Raw genomic sequence first — 23218 nt, 5'->3', positions numbered from 1 at the left:
TTGGTATGTAACTTTTTTGGGAGACACCCTGTATATTTCAGAATAATTTTGGAATATGCTCCTCATATAACTGAGCTAAAAGTTTTTCCCGAACTTTCTTCATATCTCGTAGAAATATATGATGTGTTGTTCTTCCGGGTGTTCATCCGTTCTGTACTATTCGATAGTCGACGTTTCGCCATCATCTCAGATGGCATTATCAAGACGAGTTACTGCTTCGCTTCGAGAGGTGTAACTGAACAACACATCATATTCTACCATCCGTGAAAACCTACATTGTAATATATATATATATATATATATATATATATATATATATATATATATATATATATATATATATATATATATATATATATATATATGTAATTATAAGCTCCTATTGAAATATGCAGGAATAAACAAGGTGTCTCATTAGAAAATTAGTTTCCCATCAATAACTATCGATATCTCATTTGAAAACATACGTTTTTTACACCAATATAATGTACGTAAAAAAGTACTTCAGCAATGTTTTCATGAAAACAAGAATTTTCGAAAATGCACATTTTTAAAAACATGCACATTTTTAAAAACATGATGTAAAGACGATGATAGATATCGATATGCGGTTTTCACCGTTGAATTGGTGATTCGATAATTTCCAAACAGCTTTGATTGCTCAAATAAAGCTTTTTGTCTTTCTACTACTCTATCTTCATGTATTCTAATATACAAAGAACACTTTTTTCTATTCAGTTTGTACTTCAAACATTCGTTATGGAATTGAATCAGATATGATTCACAGGATTGCTACACAATATAGTATACAAAAGTGGTAAAATTTCACTTACAAAGAGCACTGTCATCCTCAATGGTGTAAATCGATATTTCGGAATTAACATTTGCCTTATTACCTCTTCAGCACCAACCTGGATACCATCACGAAATGAAGCACCCAATTCATTTATTAAATTACTACCAAATGCCACGAATGAGTTGAATCTACCCATGTCATCGGTCGCAGTATGCAATGAACTTAGTACTGTGAACTGAGGAACTTGTCCTCTATGTTATAATATTTGGCAAATGTCTGCGAAAAATAAATTTACCTGTCTAATGCCACGGCATATATTGAATTATGCCCTACAGTCATTCGTTTTTGCACTCTATTGAATATCTGCATTAGCAAAGATTCACTCGTCGAAGAAGGCATGTTTCATGTTTCACCGTATTGGAAAGCTGGGTGAAATTAATGTTTCGAATTCTATTCAAAATATCTAGTAACTTATTAATAATAATAATGAATCTTTATTTCCCTTTGACAGTTATATGTATGGGAATTGTCAAGCCTGATTCTAAGGGTTATTAAAGGTATTAGAAAAATTTAATAAATTTGAAATAAAGCAGTTACATAAATTAATTTTCAATTGAACATTTCTCCAATGAACAATTTTTCATATATTTTTGGAATATCCCACATTCTTATGCTGTTATATGATATCTGGGAGTTTGTTAAAAATCCGTGGACCATGTAATTGGGAGCAAAATATGCAGTATTTATTTTCGCAAATGAAATATACATTAAATGTTTATTTCTCGTATTATATCCATGAATATCTTCGTTCAATTCGAAAAACGACCTATTTTCAAAAATATAACATACAGGTTCGAAGCAAGAATTATACAATTTCAGTTGAAAATGAATTATATTTCTGAAAAACCATCAGATAAATTAAGAAAACGTAAACGAATATTATATTTTGATAGCTAGTTTTACAATATTTCAATTTCTTTGAAAAAACCATTCCTTATATTCCATAACAGTAATAAAATATATTTTTGTTTCAGTTTTCCATTCAAGTCTGTACCTGCTCAAACTGATCATCAAGTGAGTTTTTATTTCAATTATACAAGTATCGTTCGAAATATTTTTTCAATACTCAGAACTTAGAGGATATAAGATTTTTAAAATATTTTTTGATTGATGACCATATTATTAGAATACACTGAAAATTTCTCTCCAATTTCCACTACATGAAAATTGAAGAGCTCTATAGTTTTAACATTCAACTTTTCAAAAACCTGATTTCATCAGTTACAGTGCATTGTCTTTTTGAAAAGTCGAAGACTCTCCCTGAATTTAAGGAGTATCGTAGTTTTAGTGTTTGAAAACAGTGTTCATTTTGAATCATTTTATGAGCTTGTAATCCAACACTGGACAGTGCTGTTTCGACCCGCCAAGGTATCATCGGTGGCGCTATGCTGAATCACTCAACTGTCCTTAGAAGTACGGTTGACTTTCTTATTAGTCAGTGTGCTTTGCTTGAAGGTTGGCAGTAAACAAATCCAAAGAAATGAACTTCAAACAATCAAGCCAGTCTCAAATATACTTACACAGTAGGTTGAATGGACTGACACCTATCAGAAAACAACCACGCCCCTGGCTAATACCACGAAGAGCGTTGGATTATATCCGACAGGCGTCAGGGCAGGAATCTTCACAGAAAATTTCCTGCATATGCAATTGGCAATACAACTGAACTGAATCGACCTTCAATTTTGGAACGGGCACACTTGCAGACCGGTTTCGAGCTCATTAGCTACTAGCACTGACGAATGGCTAATCACATATGTGTATCTATCATAATTCCAAGGTATTTGATGGTATTAAGAGAAGATATTTGTAGGTATACGTTATGGATTTTCACCAAGTATCGGCCTATCCCACCACGTCTTTTGGTAAGGATGAAACTTTTTGACCAGATATGTAGAGAATACACATGAGATTTTTTCTAATATAAACTAGAGGAAAAACCCTCTTGAAACAACTACTTTCCTGTAAACATTGAATTACACGAAAGGAAAAGTCCTTCGTAAAACTGATTGTATCTAAATGTCGAAAGAAAAATTGGCTCCAAAAGTGTAAAAAAATAAGCATCACTACAATGAGCTTCATAACTGAGCTTTTTCAAAAATTTTGAATGTACCTATATCCCGTTTAGTTATATCATTTTTCCAAAGCAATTAAAGATTTACCTCATCGAATGAAAAAGGCAGAGACTGCTCTGATTATCGTACAACTTCTTAAAAGCGTAATGCAGTATACTTCGTCATGAAATTCTCTATCAACCCCTGCGTTTTGCTGAGAGGTTTCCTGCAGAGATTCACTTCGAATGCGATGTGGACATTAAGGAAAAACGATGAACATTTGTCATTAATCATATCCTGCAGCTTTGATTATTTGGAATGAAAACATTTTCACAGTGTACGTCATCAGGAAGTGATTATACAATGAGCAAAAAAATGAGTTATGTAACAAAAACGAAATAATTTACCAAAATATACATATACTTGAAAAATACTGTATTGAAATAAATGCAAGTATCTTCTCGACGCGTGTACCACTAACCTAGTTGGCGTCATCAAAAGTTGAAAAAGTATAGTTTATAGGGTGTTTTGTAATCGTGGTGGAAAATGTGAGGGCCTCCTATAGGCTGATTTTATGAAAAATTCATATTAACCCAAAAATTCATTGTTATTGGGTGTTGAACTCTTATGAAAAGTTCTTTTTTGTTTCAGTTTTGTAAATATCTCTTTCCCGATTCTAGTAAAATTTGCCCAATGTTATTTTCAGTGATGAGGAATTCATTTAGCCCTCATCAGATACAAATTATTTAGTCCAGTGATGGCTCTAGTTCATCCAACATCATTGATCAAAAAGATGTACTCCATTGATGTTTCTTGTAACATTTAATTTCTGGGTAAAACATCTCGAAATGAAACTTTTTCATCCCTTGCTTTGTTTTTCACAAATAAAGGAAAAGTGCGTAAAAACAGCTGGTATGCTGTGCACTGAAGAAGTAACAACTGATTGTTTGCGATGTTTGTCATTTGTCAACTTACATTTATTGTTGTGACAACGGATTTTACGATATAAATATGAAAAAGTCATTTTTTATGAAAGTTCAGTATCCTGTTTCCTGGAAACAATTTCCTGACCTATGTGTATTCAAACTTTTTTCATAAAAATTGATTCTGAGCACGACCTTACATTTTTTCATCGTTTTTATATTTAGTTTATTGTAGGTATGACGCAGTACATCTGCAAACTTATGGCAAAATTCAAAGTGACCATTTAATAAAAACCAGAATTGATCGTATATTATTACAACCACTTTCAGATATGTATCTCGAGCTTTTCCTGGCCTTTCTGTTTGGCTCGTTAATACATTCACCAAGAGTTGCAATATAAATTAGTTGTGTCGTCGTTGAATACATGAAATCAGATTTAATTTCGAAGTTTAGAATTGTTATTTATTTTTGTTGTTGATTTTCATGCATTGTTTTGTATTGGCAGTTCAATTAACGTTGTTTTTTACTTTTATTAGTTACTGTTTCCAGTTATCAACATATTGTGGTAACATTTCAACTCTAATCTATTGTCCCCTGCATATACAATTTTGTTTGACAATTGGCTACTCAATAATTCGAATATTCGGGTAAAAGATATCAGAAAAACGTGAATGGCATCTCAAAAATGTAACAAATTATAGAATATTTTCTCACCAAACAAATATTCGTGATCCAACAACAGATAGAGATAAAGAAAAAGGTTTTGGCTTTCTTCTCCATTTTTATACAAAACATGTGTGCCTTTTTTTTCTTCGGAAGATACAGAAGTTGAAAGCCAAAACCTTTCCTTTGCAAAAATTATTCTCTCCTAGAAATATACCCTTTCAATTCAAACAGATAGCGATGTTCTGCTGTTAGCGCACCATGGAATCAAATATTTTGTACAGCATGACAAGTTCATGAGAACATTTGGAAAATCACCCCCCACTAGGATCGTTGCTTTCACTTTTCGAACATTTTCATAATGCACCATTCGAGACTGATGGGGTAAGGCTAAAACGCTTTCTCTACTTCAGGATTATAAAAATTATACATTTTTGGGAGATATCTGATAACCCCTCAAGATCAGATAGTTGTTGGTTCACAGATGGATCAAAAATACCTTGCGGTTCTAGTGCAAGTGATTTTAGTCGCAGACCCAGAAAGATATCTACCTGCCTAGGAACTTATGCGACTGTATTTCAAGTGGAAATTGACGCTATTGAATTGTGTGCTGAGAGATTGGATGAATCCAACCTCATACACAAGTCAATAAAAATACTCTCGGACAGTCAAGCGGCGCCGCGTTGGAAGCTCTTGGCTCCTATCGAGCAATGTTTAAATTGGTATCAAATTGCCAAAATCGACTCTCCCCGATAGGAAGACTTAACAGATTGTCTCTGGTCCTGATTCCCGGCCATACTGGCCCGGAAGGTGATGAAGCTGCTGACTCCCTTGCAAAGGAAGGAGCTGCAAGCAGCTTCATCTGACCAGAACCTGTCATCGGCGTCGCTTTAGGCTTTGACAAACAAACATTGAACACCTGGATGGCAAGAAGATTTATGGACTTCTGGCAGAATCTTCCAAGAATGGCTAACTCCAAGGCGTTTATTCACCCTTCGAAGCTTGATACCAAACAGTTGTTGGACTACAGTAGGGATGAACTACGATGTCTAACAGGCCTTCTTACAGGTCACTGTCATTTGAATCATCATATGCAGAGACTCGGACTGTCGGAAGACAGTGTGTGTCGCCTCTGTTTGGTAAATGATGAAACAGCAGAGCATATTCATTGTGCCTGCCTTTCTGGGGACCGAATCAGGTTTTTAGAATTCGGCAGAGCCGTACTCTTACCATCTGACCTGAAAGACCACTCACCAGCTCAAGAGGCTGGGTTTATTTGGTCGAGTGTGAATAGGTGTGAGCCACAATAAAACCTTGCGGGTTGCGGTGTAGGGTCGAATAGACCCACTTACTTTAGACCTAACCTAACTCAACCCCTTGAAAATTCAGCAGTCTAAATGAAAACAGCATCAAACTGGATATAGAGCAACTGGGTTGGAGATAAAAAATAAAAGTAGCTGAACAAAAACATCGAAAATTCCTCCAGATTTATTTCTGAGAGTATACACCATGATTTCTCTTCCTCTTCATGTAATTGCTTAAAAAATTTTGCTAATGGGATCAAGCAATATATTAGATTAAATATTAATGTTCAGTAATATAAAGAGTATGTACCATGAATTCAACAGACGATTCTTTAGGTAATTTTAAGACGAAATGTTCATATAAACATGGGTCCGCAAATCCTTCGTTCTCAAGATACAGGGTGGTAAAATTAAAATTAAAAAAGTTATTCGTAAATATCTTAAATATCCTTCACCTCATTTTGTTGTAATTTGTCAATGATATTTACAACATTAAGGAACTAATTTAGCCCGAACGTGATTCAATTTATTAAGTCCAGTAGCGTCTCGAGCGGGATTTGAACGAATATTTTTTACTTAAAAATGTACGCCACTGACTTTTGTGCAATTTTCATTATTTCTTTGGATTAAGCAATTAGAAATACAACTTTTTTGTCTTTCGACATTTTTCGTTTCTTATCTAGTTTTTAAGAAAAAATAGTCTACCTAATTGCATATCCCTGGACCTCACAAGGAATAATATGGGGAATTAATTTGAAAATTATTATTTTTACAATTTTTCATTACTAATTATGTAACAATAACAACAAATATTAAATGACATTAACATCTAGACTAAAAAATTGCACTAAATTAAGCCACCGCATCATTGAATTTCGCACTCTTCTGAGAATACCTGGCGTATTTTCCATTATGTCACATGAATTAATGATTTTATTCCGTAAATCCTCATCACTTTGAATAGCAGTTTTGTATACCAACGCTTTGAGGTGTCCCCAGAGAAAATAATCTAAGGGATTCATTTCGGGCGAGCGAGGTGACCACGGGTGGGCCTGTTTTCCCAATCAAGCGATTATGGTCATTTTCATCCAAAAATTGCCATGTAACTACACTAAAGTGTGGGCACCATCGTGCATGTACCATATACGGAATATTTCCATGACTGGAATTTCTTCTAAAAGTCCAGGTAAAACAAATACTGAAAACCTTCGGTATTTTTCTCCATTAAGTCTAGGTGGAAGGAAGAATCCCAATGAGATGGTCACCGACAATTCCAACCCAAATATTTAAAGAAAACTGTTCTTGAAAATTATTTTCTATCAAGGCGTCTGGATTGTTTTCAGCCCAAATGGGATTGTTGTGGAAGTTAATAATTGCATTGCGAGAAAAACAAGCTTCCTCTGTAAACAATATTCGACTTAGGAAACCTGGATTTCTTCTTATTTACCGCGTAACCAATTAGAAAAAGCTATATTTCATCAGCTATATTTCACCATTGTCTAATATAATATAAATTTATTTGAAAACCCTGAAAAAAATAAAGAGATTAACCGAAAATAACAATTTTATTAAAATAAAAACATAAATTACACGGAAATAACATACAAGCTACAACCAGAAAATAAAAAATTGAAATATTAATAAAAGCTGAAAATTAAAAAGTATTATTAACAAAAATGAAAAATAAAAATATTTATAGGTCATTCCGGTGCTTTCACCCATTCCCTCTTTACGCTTCATTGGTTTTAGCGGGAGATGACCGTTTGGCGGGAGTTGGTCGTTTTTCCGCTGGATAAGAGGTTTCCATATGTTACGTATCTTTAGGCTAGCTTGACTAAATGCGTTGTTGGAGAACATATACGCGGCTTCCTTGAATTTTCTCTTAAACTAGTGTTCCTCTTTGTGGATAATTTCAGCTTGAGCCCATTTGATTTTATGTTGATGATTCCAAACATGCTCTGCTATTCCGGATCTTTTGAAGCTGCCTGTTTCAGAAAGTCGTGCATGGAGACGTAGAAAAGTTCTTCTATTAGGCACTACACGCTGAAGAAATCGTTCATGGTAAATGCGTCTTGCAGCATTCAAGTTTCCGTGAGCCATTCCATAACAGAAATGCATATCTGCCATTTCACTGATAGTAAATGGAACCATGTTTTACAAAAATGGTTCGAAAAATAATCACTAAACACACTTTTTATAAGAATTATAAACTCTTATAAAGTTGACAACAACTGTCAAGTTGTTTATTAAATGCTGCAATCGTTTTCCAAGGCAACCCTTGATTATTCTTTATAGCATTTGCAGAAAAGTGCGAAATTCAATAATTCGGCGGCTAGGCGGTTGTATTGAAGCCGAAGGAGGTCATTTCCAACACTTAATTTAGTGCAATTCGTTAGTCTAGATGTTAATGTTATTTAATATTTGTTGTTATAATAAGTGATGAAAAATTGTAAAAATAATAATTTCCAAAAGAAACATTCAATTCCCCATATTATTCCTTGTGAGGTCCAGGGATATGCAATTAGGTCGACTTTTTTTTCTTAAAAACTAAGCAAGATACGAAAAAATTTCTAGAAACGAAAAAGTTGTATTTCTAATTGATAAATCCAGAGAAATAATAAAAATTGCACAAAAGTCAATGGCGTACATTTTTAAGACAAAACCGTTCAAATCCCGCTCGAGACGCCAAATCACAACAAAATTAGTTAAAGGATATTTAAGATATTTTCGAATAACTTTTTTTTTATTTTGTTTTAACACCCTATATCTTGAGAACGAAGCATTTGTGGACCAATGCTTGTATGAACATTTCGTCTTAAAATTACCTAAAAAATCGTCTGTTAAATTTATGGTACATACTTAATTAACACCCTGTATTTTAGCATATCATTCTTCTATATCATCATACATGTTCTTCCATTAGTGAACATTTTTTGAGAATACCTCACCAAACTGTCAATTCATAAAAGAAGAACTTGAATTTGTAACAAGATATGTGTAATCCTTTCACCCCAAAACATTTTATTCACTTTGGTTGCACTTTTTGGGTCATATCCTTCATGCGTGACTGTTGAAAAAATAAGGTAAATGTTCAAATTTTGCGAGCTACGCAGATTCGATTATAGATTTTTCCATTTTCTCGTCTCTAACATAGGTTTGCAGTTTTAGCTATTTAGAATGTTCAGTTTTTTGATGAGAGATATAAAAGTTAGAAGTGTTTTGCGTGTTCGACGATTTTCTGCATCAAATTTTGTGTGAAAAATGAAATTGAGTGCTCAAAAACACTTGAAACGTTGTCAGTGGCATACGGTGATTGTACTATGAGTCAAAAAATTGTTCACAAGTGGAACAAGCTTTTCACCGAAGGTTGAGAATATGTGAATGACAAAGCTCGCCTTGGACGCCCCATGACATCAACAACCAAGAAAGTGATAAAAGCTGTAAAATAGTTGAATTTTGACCAAAAAACTGGGGATTAACAAGGTCCTAACATTTGACGTATGATTCGTGACACAGGTTGGACGATAGAAAGTGGAAACAGATCATCCGGCCTTGCGGTTCGAACCACCGGTTCACACAGCGGTTGATTGAGTGAATGTAGTGTAATTGTGTTTGCCAAGAACTCAATTTGTTTGCATTTCTGAGTTTTTTCTGTATAACGCTAGAAGTGACACGACTTGCTCAGATTTTCACTCTCTCAGTAAATTTTATACTCGTTCGCTGCCATTTTAACTATTATCTACTTATTTTTTGTACCCGATGGGAAATTTCAAAGAAACAATTGTTTTGTATCAAAAGCATTAAAATTCAGTTCAACACATTCGTATTTGGATATGGCGAGATAATCCTATCATTTCAAGCAAAACAATCGATTTATCCATTTCAAAACAAATATTTGTTCGACCTGAAAATATATCAGTTGAAATATTTCAATTCATCAGTTTAATTCAATTATTTTGGTTCATTCGATACTAGAATCACATATTTATTCGAATTTAATATTTTCAATTTGTGGCACTTGGATTATTCTTTTCATTCTAGAATATATCAAAACAATAGTTTGAGGTAATTGGATTGAAAAAATATTTATTCGAACTGAAGATATATATATATATATATATATATATATATATATATATATATATATATATATATATATATATATATATATATATATATATATATAAGAATTGATTGACATATTTGGCAAAATGAGTGTATCTTTGAAATACATTTATTCTCAAAATAAAGTTTGGTATTCACATTTTTCATTGTCTCCTACCATGGGGATTATATTTCGATAGAAGCTCTATAATACTACTTTATAATACATTCATATACAGTAGTGAAAATTAATTAATTGAACTAATTGAAAAGCGCAAGAAATTTCATTCGAATAGCATTTTTCTCGAGCCATGTTTTCATCAAGACTGCAAATGAAAAATTCACTGACTGCAAGTCTAACCCATTGTTGCCAAGTCCAATGAAAAAGGCTCATTTTCATGAGAGTTCACATTGTTGCAAAATCCTAAGCAATAATAGTTGTTATTTGTAGTTACATAATAGATTATAACCAGTATTTTGAACTATGAGTTTTGACTAAAATAAATGAATGCATTCATTTGAGTAATTTTCAAAATAGCATTTGTAATAAACATGCTTTTACGTTGAAACAACTCAATTTATCAAAATCAATGCAAATATATTATGCTGAAATAAATATTATTCAGATCAAGCAGATCGGTATATTTTGATATAATACAAAATGATGATGGAATTGGCCGATACTTGATAAAAATCCATAACGTATTCCAAAAACAGTTTACTGTGAGATTTTCACTTAACAATTTTACAAAAACGCAACACATGTTTCGCTTCATAATAGCTTCTGCAGGCGTGTCTTCACTAACTGAAATCTACATATTCAATGCTTTACATATTTTTACTATTTGAAATACCTGTTGAATGTGTACATGTGTTTGAAAATAAATCAGTTAAAATTAACATAAGAAAAGAAAAAAATGTGTAAAGCCTCATTCAAATAAACCTGTAATGAATGAAATTACCTGAGCTTATATATCAGTTGATTACCAGTTTTAACCATTTGAAAAAATATTCAGTGACGTAAATTATTCAATTTTCTATTTGGTCATTCAGTAAATAACCCAAATTCTAAATTTTATTCATTTCTTAACATTCTAAAAGATTGAGTTTCAAAGTTTTCTCTTCCTGTTTCGCTAATATAAAGTTTTGGACAACAGCCACAAGTCAACCTGATCTTCCGACATTGAAATTTTGTCTTTATCGTTTTTAACTTGCTTAAACTATAATTTGTTCTGTAAGCCACGTCCAAGCATTCCTTTTTTAAATAAACATTGTGACAATGTTCTATTGCGAACGCTATCGTTTCTTGAAGTCGAGTAGACCTGGTCCAAGAAAAGAGTAAATAATATCTACCTTGTGACCGTTGTTGACAGCGATTTGCTTGATGAAACTTAGCTCTCTCTGAAAATCACTTTCCGACAGTGTAATATTCAATAGTCTGTGAAGCATACTATTAAACGCAGCTACTTTATGCTGGTGGAGGTGTGTTGAGGAATTATGTATGATAATGTCTCTATGAGATGGTTGGTGGAAAATTGCAAAAACATGTTCTATGTTAATTTCCATAAGAGTGGAGGATTGTATTGACGGGTGAATGGAACTGACATATTCGACATACCTAACTAATTGACTAGCTGTATCAATAAAACAGACTGAAATATCATCTACGTATCTGTACCAGTACAGGAAACTGTTAACTAACTGATTATTAGGGATTCATTCTCTAGATTATCCATGAAAATTTTAGCCAGGGTTTCCCATTATTAATCCTTCGCTGAATGAATACAATTTTTCTTCGAATTGGAAATAATTTTGAAATAGACAAATAGTAAGTAAATCTGAAGTTTTCCTTTTTTCTTCTCGCGAAATTTTATTGACATTTTCAACAACCTAGTCTGAAATTCACCTGCTCGGAAGTGCTTCATCAATATTAAACGTAATTATAATAACACTCGTAATAGTACCTAGCATCGTTGTTAGTTTGAACATAATATTTACTTTGAATAACGTTCAAGGCATAATTGCGAAGGAAACCACCGGCATAGATCTCTGAGTATACAAGCACACACATGCACATTTGCTCGGCTGAATCTCTTGAAGGAATATTAGTCACGAATAGTTTGTGCGTGATGACAATGCGATTATCATTTGCTCCAGTGATGAAATTCCTAGAATGATCAATGATACATCTTGAGGATAAAACAGAAGTACTGCACTTAGAAATTATTTTTTATTCACTCGCAAAAATTATGATATGCAAGTGACCAATCAGACCACTAATATTTTTGTATGTAATCAATAAGTTTGTTCCAGACTTAGTATCTATCTAGTACGAGATCAAAATACTTGACAGACAATCCTTCAGGTATTGTTGTATTTCCATCAACATACAGGTTTTCCAGTTGTTGTAAGATATTAATGATAGACAACGAGTTTTATCCATATTGAGAGCAATTTATTATGCACTGAAATCATTGTTTGATCAACTGAAAATTTGTCTCGCCCACGATTTTCACATCTTCTCTATATCCTGCTACATATACTATCCTTGTGTCATTTGCGGAATTGATAACTGTTCCTTCTATATTCCGATATGATAAACTGTTTATATATGGTCCTAACACAGTTCGTTGTGGAACTGTAAAGTTGACAGTTCTCACCTCACTGATATGTCCATTTACATATATATTTAACTTCTGATCAGTCAAATAACTCTTCAGAAGATCATGTATATTTCCTCCTCTAATTACGTACGAATATAATTAGTTTCAAATCACTGTTGAAGAAGGTGCTGTGTTAGCGAAACATGTCGTGATATATTTTTCAAATAAAGTTTGTGGAGATCAAATCGTGAGTTGTAGTTCATAAAATAATGTGTTGAGTGGATGTTCACGATTCTCTTTTTCAAAAAGGTCTATTAAAATACTTGAAGCTCATTTCTTCGTATACATTGCTTCATTCTAGATTTTTATCAAGATATATACCTACAGCATCTTCGTTGAATATTTAGAAACAGGCCTGAAGAAGCGTTTATGTTAAGATGTCTATTGAAATGCTCCCAATTTCATTTTGCCATAAAACCCAAATTGAGCACACATTTTTTGACGGAACCCTAGTTAGTTATTTCGATAACTGCTGTGTTCACATAGTAGTTTGAGTGACTCATATCACAGCTCTCAATATTTCCAAAACAAACACTAAATAATTCACCTATAGAGAGAGATACCATTGAAAATATATATTGTACAAAATGTCACTGTTTGTACATAGATAGTTAACTTGAGGTGTTAGTCACATCAAGATGTGACTATTGCTAGAGAGCTGGGAGTTTCAACCATGAAAACAATATACAGTGTCTTCATATCAAAACTTCCCACCCCTAGTACTTCGTTTAGCAGGGAGAATTTGCCGTTGGCAAAAAACACGTCAATTTAGATATCGAGGGGGAAGTTTAAACCAGTGCCAGTGATATTTTAGGTTTAACCCCCTCACCCCTAGCTATCGCCACTTAATAACTTTAAATGGCACCCCCTATCTTCTGTCTGTTTTAAAAAAAATCTGTTTTTCCGTTAATCAGCTGTCGCCCCCATACAGGCAGGAATCGAACCCTCGGTCTTCCGATCGTGAGTCGGGCGCACTACCACCGCGGCCAATTCCACAACAACATCACATGTTACACATCATTTTGAAGATCTTAAAAATCCTCACTCAACCCCGTTTAGAAAACTGAAATTGGTTGATCCGTTCTCGTAAAATAGGGCAAAAAGAAAATTAATTATAATAAAAAATTAAATAATATCTATTGCAATTAAATAAATGTACCTTTCTTTATTAGGTGTTCAAAATGTTCACCATTGGTAGCTAAGCTGAAGTACAATATATTCTCGAATTCCTGTCGAACTTTTGTAAATGTTTCGTTATTAAATTGTCTGCATGTGTCAGTAATCCTGGGTCTTGGATCCTGAATGTCCTGCGGGGGAGTTTTGTATACCATCGCCTTCAAATAACCCCAGAGAAATGAATCCAATGGCGTTAAATCTGGAGATCTCGCCTGGTATTCTAGAGCGCCTCTTCTGCCAATCCATTTGTCAGGATACCGTTGATCGAGCCACTGTCGGACATGCAATGCGTAGTGTGGCGGTGCGCCGTCCTGTTGAAAATGTAAATTTTGTTCATCCAAAAGCGGGTTGACTTCTTCATCAACTTGGCGTTCTAAGGACTGTGTTATGGTGGATCGATTACATTTTCCAATAAGTTTGAATACCAGTCAAATGTTCTTTAATAAAAATAGGGCCAATTATTTCGTTTTCCAGCCCAGACGTTTATTTTTTCTGCATATTGCCTATGATCCTCTCAATCCTGTGAATGGGAAGCGATAGCAAGGCTGAGACATGCAAGATGCGGGGAAGAGAAACCAGAGGGTGCCAGCTATATGAGGGGGTCAGTGTCAAGGCTATAGAATCTCATCAAAGAGATCAAGCTAGATAATGAGCTCTCACAATCAAGGAGCATCACAATATATCTGAAAAGGTCGCAGTGAATCAGGCCATGGGTCAGCTCTCCAACAATCTAATCTAATCATCACATTCTAATCATCACATTAAAGTAGACACGGCGAAGGAATTTCAATTTATAGTATGTTGGATGGATATTTGTAAATGCTAATTTTTTTTCTTGGTTGAAAAAATTAAAATAGCTATAAAACTTTTGAATCCAGTACTTGTTCTCTTGGGACAAAAGACAAAAGAAAAAATTAAAATAGCTATAAAACTTTTGAATCCAGTACTTGTTCTCTTGGGACAGAAGACATAGAAGTGATGTATCTGTGTTTAAAAACTTTTTCATATGCAAGAAAGGTTGCAAGATAAGATTATACATTAGATAAATTTGTCAAATAATGAATATTACGAAATCTCATACACTGATAATTTGAGCAACTCTTTGCTATACTTTTTTTGCAGAATAAATTGGCAAACTCCTGTCGTAACGGCCTCGATCTCATTACTACAGAGATCGCCTGCAGCCATTGCTGGATGTTAACACGCTTATTAAATTCAATGTAGGTCGGAGATTGAAGTCACAAGATGAGGGGCGTATTGGAAAAAAATAACCCTAATAATTATTGGAAACTGGAGTTTCTGCGGAGACGAAAGAGTGTGCAGAAAGACTATATGGGTTTGACATTTGCAATTACGATAATCGGCATGCCTGTCCCCTGTTCGTGATGTGGTGAAAAAACGTGATTTTTCGTATGAAGTGATGAGAAAGTAATGTTAGAAAGAAACCAAGTCAACCGACAGAATATCTCAACTGAAATTTTTAGTTAGTTTCACGTTACTGTTCAGGAGGAAGACCAGTCCACGTTATATTCACCTCATATTTACCAATGTGGGGAAAATTTTCCAAGTTAATCAGGCGTCAAAAATTGGAATATTAGAACATTTCAACCACTTGGAATGTTTTGGTATTGGTATGAAATTACCAAAAATCCAGTAATTCTTCGCTATCATGTATCCATAGATATTCACTCACAAGAAAGATATGAATATATATTATCTAACTACCTCCACCTCTTATGATTTCTCCAACATAAACAAAGTGATAACATCGGGCGATAACACTAAGTACCATTAGGTGCGGAATAATGAATATAGGATAGGGAAAAATTACTTTTGTCTAATTTCTACTAAGATTTTCATTTGTTACGACCGATTTCGGTTCATTAAACTTGAAGTTTGCTTCAAGTCTTAGTAGAAATTAGACAAAAGTTTAAAGGGGTTATATTTTTTAGGAGTGATTAATTTTTGGGAAAGAAAGTTTTTGGCTTTCTACTACTCCATCTTGATACAAAAAAAAGAAGGATGAGGGAGTCTTCCTGAGAAAGGAAAGAAATAACTCTAGACATGGATGTGTAGATCATCAAAGAAGTAACTCTCAGACATTACCATTATAGGAAATACACACACTTCATTCATGAATGAAGTGTGTGTATTTTCTATAATGTTATCCAATTTGGCACTGAAGAGCCTCAGGGCAAGTGTCTTAAGGCGAAACATCGGTGTATACCAGTGAGGATGGCAGTGTTCCATGTAAGTGCAATTTGTTACCATCCATTTAAAGTAGAACTCATGTGAATGATATCTGATTTTTATTCCACAACGAATGTTTGAAATACAAAGTGAGTAGAGAAAAGTATCTTCTATATAATTCAGTATTCATATAGAAGTATTTGTTTCGAAAGAATTTTTTCTTTCATATAATTCAATGTTTATATGAGAGTAGCTGTTTCAGGAGGACTTTCTTTCAGTTTGTGTCTGAAAGTTACTTCTTTGCATGATCTACACACCCATGTATAGAGTTATTTCCTTCCTTTCTTTGGAAGACTCCCTCATCCTCCTTTTTTTTTTATCAAGATGGAGTAGTAGAAAGCCAAAAACTTTCTTTCCCAATAGACAAAAGTTATTTTCATCTGTCCTATATTCAATATGAATTTCTACAAAATGAATAAGTCATCAATCAAACTAGACAAAATAATAACACGGAAAGTGACTGCATATGCTCTCTCCCTAACAAAATCATCTTTAACACGCAAAATTTTTGAAATTATTTGATAAAAAAAGTTAGGAAGTTAATTACACATGATTTCTGAAATTCTTCACTTCTTCACTTCCACAAATCACATTCCAACCAAAAAAAATATCTCCCATAACATATCCACTCATCAATATCAATCAATATTGTCGCAACTCAGTACTCGCTTGGCTATTAACGAGTGGATTTTATTATATTTATACTTGATGAAAATATTTTGAATAATTAAAAAAAACAAAGGGTTTGAAATATGATTATAAACATCAATAACAAACTACATGTCCTATAAAAGTAAGAAAAAACTATATTGTCCAATTGATTTTTGCAACTATGAGTTCCCCCACTAATATTGTCATAGTTCGGCACTGAACTTAATCTGTCTTTGTGTCACTCCACCAATCTGTCCGCACAGCGTTCCGTGTCTTAGTTCTGATTTTGTTTTGGTTGACGGCTGCTCAGCTACCACAACTTGACTGGATGGAAACATTGGCAACGTAGCAGTGGACTGAATTGGACTGGACTATAATTACGTGTTACGTTGTGCTTTGCGTTTTCTCGTATTCACAGAATTTGTATTCATGGTTTCTGTGAAATGTATCTGTCATTCTGTTCCGTCAATATTTATGAAGATTTATACGCTGACATTGCAACTTTGATCCGGTCACTGTACTGAGGTAAAATTCTTAGCATGCAACCTGTGCAAAAATTGCGTATTTGGAGATTGCGATCCTGGGATCGGATCAATTTTGATCCGATCCCTGTGGTAGACTGAGGTGTTGACGACACCATCCTGGCAAGCCATGATGAACCCCTCAGTTTTCGACTTCAGCCCCCTCGACCTGAGAAAAGCGAAAGTCAGGTGCTTTGATAAGTCAAGGTCTCCAATGTTATTGAAGAAGACCCCATGCATTGGCTTATCCTTTTGTTTCCGCAGAAATGAGGTGATTTCTGCGGCTTTTATCTGAGCTTCTTGCCGAACAGGTTCCAACTCGGTGACAGAGTTGTGGTCACCTCGTTCAGTTTCGAAAACTATACCGAGTTCGTCAGCTGCTCGGGCAGCTGCCCTAAAGAGAAATGCTCCAATTCCTGCTCTCTCATGGTCACGGCCATGCAGAGAAGGGGATCCGAACTCCTGACGACTTTACAGGCTATATCCAGTACCATTCTGTCATGTAGACACTCCAAACTCAAAAGTCCACGGCCTCCCTGTCTTTACGTCGAGTTGATACAGCTCCTCCCGAGTCCATTTCACTACTCGAAACGAGTAGAGTGAAATTGGAACGGCGAGCATATTTGTTGCAGCAACTTTGTTCTTCCCCGACAGTTCCAATGACCAGATCTGTCGAAGTTTGTGCTGATACTTGCCGCGGAAAGAGTTTTTCACTGCTGTTACCTCTTGTGAGAGGCGTTGTTCCACCCCGAGGTAAGTATACGTCTCTCCGGCATCCAGTTGGTGTAGGATGCTTCCATCTACGAGCTGCACATCCTCTCCGTATTCCCCGCATCGTCCTCTTTTGAGATGGACCATTGCACATTTGTCTATCCCGAATTTCATACCGATAGCATGCGTGTACTCTTCCACCACCCTCAAGGAATGATGGAGATCCTTCTCTCCAGAGGCATAAAGTTTAAGATCATCCATATAAAACAAATGGGTGATCTTGTGCCTCCGGTTTCCGGGGTGCCACAGTTATACTCTCGAGTATTTCTGAGCGCAACGGATAATGGCAATAGTGGAATTCAGAAGAGAAGGGGACTGAGAAAACCGCCCTAAAATACAACCCTTCTGAAAGTGACCCACCCTGTTTGGACTCTTGTTTGGCCAGATGTTAAGGTAAAGCGAGTTCGCCGAAGTGGTATCAGTTGTTCAATGCATCTCACTATTTTGTCGGGTACCGCAAGGCATCTGAGCAAATGCAAGATGAGCTCATGCGAAATTGTATCAAATGCCTTACGGTTATCGATCCAGGCCATAGAGAGGTTACGCTTATATTGTATCGAGTCCTGCGTTACACATCTATCGATGAGCAAGTTCTCTTTACATCCAACGACTCCTCTCTTCGACCCTCTCTGCTCATATATCCGATCGAACACTCGGTCAACTGCGGTGAGTATTCGTGTGTATAAGATGCTTGTAAACAACTCATAACACGAATTCAAGCATCGACAAATTTCCGCTTTTGGGGATAAGAACGGTCCGCCCCTCGACAAACCAATCCGGAATCGGCTACTCTCCGTCCAGCCATGAGTTGAAAACTCTGGCCAGATGGCGGTGGGTGCTTGGTAGTTTCTTCCACCAATAAGTGTTCAGCCCATCTGGGCCTGGAGCAGCAAATTTCTTGGAACCTACAAGGGCTCTTCGAACGTCATCCGGGGTTATTATTATTAATGAAAATTATATAGTGTTCTTGGAGCGTTTGAAGGCCGAACCTGTGGAAAAATGACCACATATGAAGAAAAAGAAAGTGCTGCTTCATTAAGACAGTGCACAGTGTCACAAATCGATGAAAACGTTGGCAAAATTGCATAAAATGGACTTCGAATTGCTCACGAAGCCCATATTCGCCAGATTTGGGTCCCTGCGACTACTGGCTATTCGCAGACCTCAAAAAATGCTCACCGGTAATATATTTCGCTCGAATGGAAAGGTTATTGCTGAAACTGAGGCCTATTGCTGGATCGATTATGTGGCTCTTGATGGAAATGAATAAAGCCAATTCTGAAAATGGAAATACATGGAAAACCTAAGTAGCACGACAACAAAATATCCTTTTCGTTTATTTCTTCAGTTGAGACGCGAAACAGGGTCCGAATTAGTACTTAAAAGCCCTCGAAGTGATCGTGGCAACAAAAGCGAATTGAATTTTTTACATTGTTCATCCAATTCAAATATCCGAGTGATGGAAAACAACCTAATTTGCCCCACGAAAAACAGATACAAATGAAGGCAAGCACAAGGAGAAAATTACTTTCTATAAATACTGCCACGAACGGAAAATGCCCGACAGAGTGTTTGTCCCGAGTTAAAGTTGAGAGCTATTTACTGATGGAGATTGCTAGTCATCTCTAGGGGATTCCCAATCGATTGACCAACGATTAGGTTCCGACTGCCACCTTCGAAATTAGATTTCAATGAGACCTTATAAAATATCAATTCCGTCGCAACTCCGTCTGCGTTTTTTTTGGAGTCCATGTTGGCACTTTCCTTCCACAACATGAGCTTCTGTACAGAGGATTGCATTTCGGTGACAGTAACAGAATGTTATTCGACAATCGAATGATACACTGGAGGAAAACTTTAGGGAATACGAGTATAAGGTACTACCATTTTAATTTTCATTGCATTCGTTATCATAATCACAAAGCATTTTCCTCCCACAATCTGAAAAATATAAAAATTTCAATAGATAACGTTATATTCCAATCTAAAGAAATGAACTTCAAATGTTCGAGCCCATCTCGGATATACCTACACAGGAGGTTGAATGGACTGACGTCTATCAGAAAACAACTATTCCACTCAGGGCCGTAGCGAAAAGAAAAACCAGAGGGGAGACGGAATCCATATTTTTCCCAACCCCACCAGTAAAATTTCCCAACTTTCGAAGAAATGAAAGCCGAGGGATTAGTTACTACTATAATATAATAATTGTCTTACTTAGCTAGCCAAAGATTGACTGAATGCTTATGCCCGTTAGGGTATGCACAAACAAAAATAAATGTTGGTGATTATAAAAATAATAATGAGAATTATCCTACTTTGGACCAAGGTCCTTGGTCGTCCACCATATCCACCATGTATAGGAATATTCAATACAAATGAAAGGAAACAACACTTAAATAATATTGTGCTTATTGTTTTCTACTATTATTTTTTCTATCTTCATGACCCGAAATTTCCCGACTTTTCCAAGTCGAAAAAACAGCGAAAAGTTGGAATTTTGTAAAATTGTCACTTCAAAATTTGTGGACTGTTCTCTTACTTGGGAGAAATTAAACTTTTTTGAAGATTTCAAACAAATCAGAATTCTCTTCAAGTTATGCATGTTGGGAAATCCCAACCTTCTCCTGATTCTTTCCCTTTCTTTATTACCTCTCCTTTTCTTTTCACTCATTTTTATTTTTTTAATTTTCAATATTTTTTTTAATATTATTTTTTTCTATCTTCCTGACCCAAAATTTCCAAACTTTTCCCAACTTTTTCCTAAGTCGAATAAGCAGAGAAAAAGGTTCCCCCCCATTCCCCCCCATGGCAACCGCCCTGACTCCACTGGCTAATACCACGAACGGGGTTGTATTATATCCGACAGGCGTCAGTGCAGGAATCTTCACAGAAAATTTCCTGCATATGCAATTGGCAATACAACTGAAAGAATCGACCTTCAATTTTGGAACAGGCACACTTGCAGACCGGTTTCGGACTCCTTAGCCACTCATCAGTGCAAGATAGTGACCTAAAGTCAATGACATTTCATAACTGATGATCGAAATTTTTCCAGAGTATTTCATTCCTCGTCTTGAGTTGGAGCGAACATCAAAAATGTCACTCCATCTAGTGAACGAGGAACTAACCAACTGCATATCCGAAATTTGCCCGATTCCTCTGAATAAGGAAGAAAAACTTTCTTATTAGTCACTGGCCTATGCTTGAAGACAGGCAGTACACAAATCTAAAGAAATGAACTTTAAAGTTTCAAGCCGTCTCGGATATACCTACACGGTTGGTTGAATGGACTGTTTTCTGATAGGCGTCAGTCCATTCAACCTACTGTATAGGTATATCCGAGACGAACTTGTTTACTGCCTGTCTTCAAGTATAACCCACTGACTAATAAGAACGTTATAGTCGTCAGTAATTTATTGTTTTTAAAAATGTTTGTCTTTAAAAAAAAGAAGCTGAGTCACCAGTAACCGTCATCCGTTATCTGTCAAAATCAACAGCATTTTCGAATAAAAAACCAAATGACATTTTTTATAGAATTCATGGAACTTCGAGAAAAGTCATGGTAAAAATTTTACACTATATTTTATCAAGCAAGCACTGATTTTTTTGCCATTTTCAGCAAATAATACGTTCTTTTGGAAACAAAAATTTGTGAAATGAGTTCAAACTTAGTTCTGGAGAAACATTTGAAATGTCGTTTGATTGAAACAAAGAAGTGAAGCTTCAAAATGAGTCTAGCAAAGTTTGAATAATTTTACTCCTCAAAATGTAATAGTAATGATTCAAAAGGAGAAAACTGAAACCATAAAACACAGGCTCGTTTCTTCTCCTAAAGTATTTGTAATTTCATATCTGAGTAGCACTCCCAAATTGTATTCTCTGAATGTTCAATGTAAGTATATGGTGTATTTTAATCAACTCCTTGCTCCGAATACGTGCCTGAGAAATAATCCAAGGGAATTAAATTGGGTGATCTAGGTGGTCCTATAATGTTGCGATTGTTGCACCGTTTTGAGGCAACAATCCTGTTATCATATTGTCCAGTATTCAGATACATAGTATCTAAAATCTCTATTACCTGAAAAGTTTCGCAATCCACGGTTGTCACTGTTCCATGAAGAAATAAAGTTCAACAATTTGATTGTTATTTGTTTCTACAATCATACAATAATGATGCTGACAGTTAGTTCAGTAGGTTGGGTTAAGTTAGGTCGAAAGTGAGTGGGTCTATTCAACCATCCGCCGCAACCCGCAAGGGTTTATTGTGGCTCACATATATTCACATCCGACCAAATGAACCTAGCTTCTTAATGAAGGCGATTAGTTCGTATGGTGAGTAGTCTTCCAGATCAGATGGTAAGAGTACGGTTCTGTCGAACTCTAAAAACCTGATTCGGTCCCCATTGGGGCAGACACAAAGTATGTGCTCCGCTGTTTAATTATTTTCCGAGCAGAGGCTACACACACTGTCTTCCGACAGTCCGAGTCTCTGCATATGATGATTCTAATGACAGTGACCTGTAAAAAGACCTGTTAGACATCGTAGTTCTTCCCTACTGTAGTCCAACAACTGTTTGGTATCAAACTTCGAAGGGTTAATAAACGCCTTGGAGTGAGCCAATTCTGGAAGATTTTGCCAGAAGTCCATAAATCCTCTTGCCATCCAGGTATTCAATCTTTGTTTGGCAAAGCCTAAAGTGATGCCATTGACAAGTAAGTCAAGTCAAGGCAAGTCAAAAATGTTTATTATTCTTCAGGATTAATTACAAAATATTGTGGAAGTGTGGTTTGTGTGGGGCCCTGCTCTAGGCTTATGCCTCTTCAGGGTTAGTGGGTTGGATATCTATTGTCTTGTGTAATGATATCTAGTATAGTGTTATTTTATGTTGTCATGTGTTCCTCTTATTTTTTTTTTGTTTTTCCGTCGTTCTGGTAAAGTGGTCCGGGTCAGTTGCAGTGGTCATTGGAGTTTTTGGGTACGGGTGCTAATGACAGGTTCTGGTCCGATGGAGCTGCTTGCAGCACCCTCTTTTGTAAGGGAGTCAACAGCCTCATTGCCTTCCAAGCCGGTATAGCCAGGAATCCAGACCAGAGACTATCTGTCAAGTCTTCATATCGAGGACAAAAATTTTTGTCAATTTGCTACCAATTTGAACGTTGCTCTGTAGGAGCCGAAAGCTTTCAACGCCGCTGGACTGTCCGAGAATATTTTTATTGACTTGTGTATGATGTTAGATTCTTCCAATCTCTCCGCACACAATTCAATAGAATATATCGC

General features: G+C 35.6%; 1 protein-coding gene across 2 annotated transcripts in view; it reads left to right on the top strand.

The window, feature by feature from the left end:
• The first annotated feature begins 1826 nt into the window (after window positions 1–1826).
• Window positions 1827–23218, top strand: part of LOC111504542 (GTP-binding protein Di-Ras1) — a 100474-nt gene continuing 79082 nt past the window's right edge. Inside the window, exons 1-2 of one of the 2 annotated variants that reach the window (XM_074176968.1) lie at window positions 1830–1870; window positions 2670–2721. The gene's annotated coding sequence lies outside the window, so the exon portion shown is untranslated. Of the gene's footprint in view, window positions 1871–2669; window positions 2722–23218 lie in introns of both variants that reach the window. The other variant, XM_074176967.1, reaches the window with a different exon arrangement.

The sequence above is a fragment of the Leptinotarsa decemlineata genome, unplaced genomic scaffold (assembly GCF_025532065.1).
Source record: "Leptinotarsa decemlineata unplaced genomic scaffold, Ldec_3_MD MMD2_tig00002082_RagTag_RagTag, whole genome shotgun sequence".
Lineage (NCBI taxonomy): Eukaryota > Metazoa > Arthropoda > Insecta > Coleoptera > Chrysomelidae > Leptinotarsa > Leptinotarsa decemlineata.
The sequence above is the reverse complement of the archived record's forward strand: the minus strand, read 5'-3'. Positions and strand labels throughout refer to the sequence as shown.